The sequence below is a fragment of the Saprolegnia parasitica genome, assembly GCF_000151545.1.
Source record: "Saprolegnia parasitica CBS 223.65 unplaced genomic scaffold supercont2.19, whole genome shotgun sequence".
NCBI lineage: Eukaryota > Oomycota > Saprolegniomycetes > Saprolegniales > Saprolegniaceae > Saprolegnia > Saprolegnia parasitica.
In genome coordinates this window covers 541298-544365 of record NW_012156413.1, presented here as the reverse complement: position 1 = coordinate 544365, position 3068 = coordinate 541298, and the positions used below count along the sequence as shown (strand labels likewise).

General features: G+C 46.4%; 3 non-coding genes and 1 pseudogene across 4 annotated transcripts; all 4 read right to left on the bottom strand.

The window, feature by feature from the left end:
• Nucleotides 1–394: 394 nt before the first annotated feature.
• SPRG_30071 lies at nt 395–466 on the bottom strand. The gene has a single exon. It is a non-coding gene; the product is annotated as a tRNA-Lys (tRNA).
• Nucleotides 467–1196: 730 nt separating this feature from the next.
• Nucleotides 1197–1267, bottom strand: SPRG_30070. The gene has a single exon. It is a non-coding gene; the product is annotated as a tRNA-Lys (tRNA).
• Nucleotides 1268–1788: 521 nt separating this feature from the next.
• SPRG_30069 lies at nt 1789–1860 on the bottom strand (annotated as a pseudogene). The gene has a single exon. The product of its transcript is annotated as a tRNA-OTHER (tRNA).
• Nucleotides 1861–2430: 570 nt separating this feature from the next.
• Nucleotides 2431–2502, bottom strand: SPRG_30068. The gene has a single exon. It is a non-coding gene; the product is annotated as a tRNA-Lys (tRNA).
• Nucleotides 2503–3068: the final 566 nt, after the last annotated feature.

The window sequence follows — 3068 nt, the reverse complement described above, 5'->3', positions numbered from 1 at the left end:
ACTTGGCATATCGATAGAGGACAGTTTGGAGGTGAGAATGCGCCATTTCGAGTGGTCTTGTTCGGCTTTTTGGTGAAGATATGGCCGGACAAAAAATAGAAATGAGGATTTTACTATTTTATTGGAAAAGCGCCTTGACCACGCCCACCGCGCCGAGAGAGCAGAGCGGCCGACATCGGTCCGAAAAAAATCTGCTGAAACTTGGCACATCGATAGAGGACAGTTTGGAGGTGAGAATGCGCCATTTCGAGTGGTCTTGTTCGGCTTTTGGTGAAGATATGGCCGAACAAAATGAGAAAAGGAGGACTAAAAGAATGGTGTAATAAGAAGTGAAAGATGGAGCTTGGCATTGGGAGTGATAAGGTGAACATAATGGAAAGGAAAAAGTAATGATCGCCACCGTGGGGCTCGAACCCACGACCACAAGGTTAAGAGCCTTGCGCTCTACCGACTGAGCTAGACGGGCTTCACTGACTATGTACCAACTACACCCACTCACACACACAACGATTAGTAGGGCTTCTCAAATTGACGATCGAACGTGTAAAGCTACCCCACACCCATGCCTACACATTCACGTGCATATCGCGCCATTCACTGTCTAAAAGCCTTCTTTTATCGCCCACAAATCGATATTTACACTTTTTACCACAATCCTGACCAAAGAGCCACGCAAAATAGTCACAGCATTCTACCACATGACTATATTTATTGGGAAAGTCGTTTCCAAACTCGAGCTCCATTTATTTTGCATTTTACCGATTTTTTGGAAAAGCGCCTTGACCACGCCCACCGCGCCGAGAGAGCAAAGCGGCCGACATCGGTCCGAAAAAATCTGCTGAAACTTGGCATATCGATAGAGGACAGTTTGGAGGTGAGAATGCGCCATTTCGAGTGGTCTTGTTCGGCTTTTTGGTGAAGATATGGCCGAACAAAAATGAGAAAAAGGAGGACTAAAAGAACCCACCGCGCCGAGAGAGCAAAGCGGCCGACATCGGTCCGAAAAATCTGCTGAAACTTGGCATATCGATAGAGGACAGTTTGGAGGTGAGAATGCGCCATTTCGAGTGGTCTTGTTCGGCTTTGGTGAAGGGTGAAGATATGGCCGAACAAAAATGAGAAAAAGGAGGACTGTAATAAGAAGTGAAAGATGGAGCTTGGCATTGGGAGTGATAAGGTGAACATAATGGAAAGGAAGCCCACCGTGGGGCTCGAACCCACGACCACAAGGTTAAGAGCCTTGCGATTGACACTGAGCTAGACGGGCTTCACTGACTATGTACCAACTACACCCACTCACACACACAACACTACAACTTCATCATCAATGTGTCTCATCAATACACACCACATTGCTCCTCATGTGTGCCTACACATTCACGTGCATATCGCGCCATTCACTGTCTAAAAGCCTTCTTTATCGCCCACAAATCAACACTTTTTTTTACCACAATCCTGACCAAAGAGCCACGCAAAATAGTCACAGCATTCTACCACATGACTATATTTATTGGGAAAGTCGTTTCCAAACTCGAGCTCCATTTATTTTGCATTTTAGAAAAGCGCCTTGACCACGCCACCGCGCCGAGAGAGCAAGCGGCCGACATCGGTCCGAAAAGTCGCGTCCCGCTCGCCGCGCGCCTATTTATTGCCGCGTATTTATGTCAGATATGGCCGGCCGAACAAAAATGAGAAGGAGGACTAAAAGAATGGTCTATTTATCCACTGACTCCAAACAAGTGTTTCCCTGAGTGATAAGGTGAACATAATGGAAGGAAAAGTAATGATCGCCCACCGTGGGGCTCGAACCCACGACCACAAGGTTAAGACACATCCCGATTGACACTGAGCTAGACGGGCTTCACTGACTATGTACCAACTACACCCACTCACACACACAACACTACAACTTCATCATCAATGTGTCTCATCAATACACACCACATTGCTCCTCATGTGTGCCTACACATTCACGTGCATATCGCGCCATTCACTGTCTAAAAGCCTTCTTTATCGCCCACAAATCAATATTTACACTTTTTACCACAATCCTGACCAAAGAGCCACGCAAAATAGTCACAGCATTCTACCACATGACTATATTTATTGGGAAAGTCGTTTCCAAACTCGAGCTCCATTTATTTTGCATTTTACCGATTTTTGGAAAAGCGCCTTGACCACGCCCACCGCGCCGAGAGAGCAAAGCGGCCGACATCGGTCAAAAAAATCTGCTGAAACTTGGCATATCGATAGAGGACAGTTTGGAGGTGAGAATGCGCCATTTCGAGTGGTCTTGTTCGGCTTTTTGGTGAAGATATGGCCGAACAAAATGAGAAAAGGAGGACTAAAGAATGGTGTAATAAGAAGTGAAAGATGGAGCTTGGCATTGGGAGTGATAAGGTGAACATAATGGAAAGGAAAAGTAATGATCGCCCACCGTGGGCTCGAACCCACGACCACAAGGTTAAGAGCCTTGCGCTCTACCGACTGAGCTAGACGGGCTTCACTGACTATGTACCAACTACACCCACTCACACACACAACACTACAACTTCATCATCAATGTGTCTCATCAATACACACCACATTGCTCCTCATGTGTGCCTACACATTCACGTGCATATCGCGCCATTCACTGTCTAAAAGCCTTCTTTATCGCCCACAAATCGATATTTACACTTTTTTTTACCACAATCCTGACCAAAGAGCCACGCAAAATAGTCACAGCATTCTACCACATGACTATATTTATTGGGAAAGTCGTTCCCAAACTCGAGCTCCATTTATTTTGCATTTTACCGATTTTTTTGGAAAAGCGCCTTGACCACGCCCACCGCGCCGAGAGAGCAAAGCGGCCGACATCGGTCCGAAAAAAATCTGCTGAAACTTGGCATATCGATAGAGGACAGTTTGGAGGTGAGAATGCGCCATTTCGAGTGGTCTTGTTCGGCTTTTTGGTGAAGATATGGCCGGACAAAAAATAGAAATGAGGATTTTACTATTTTATTGGAAAAGCGCCTTGACCACGCCCACCGCGCCGAGAGAGCAGAGCGGCCGACATCGGTCCG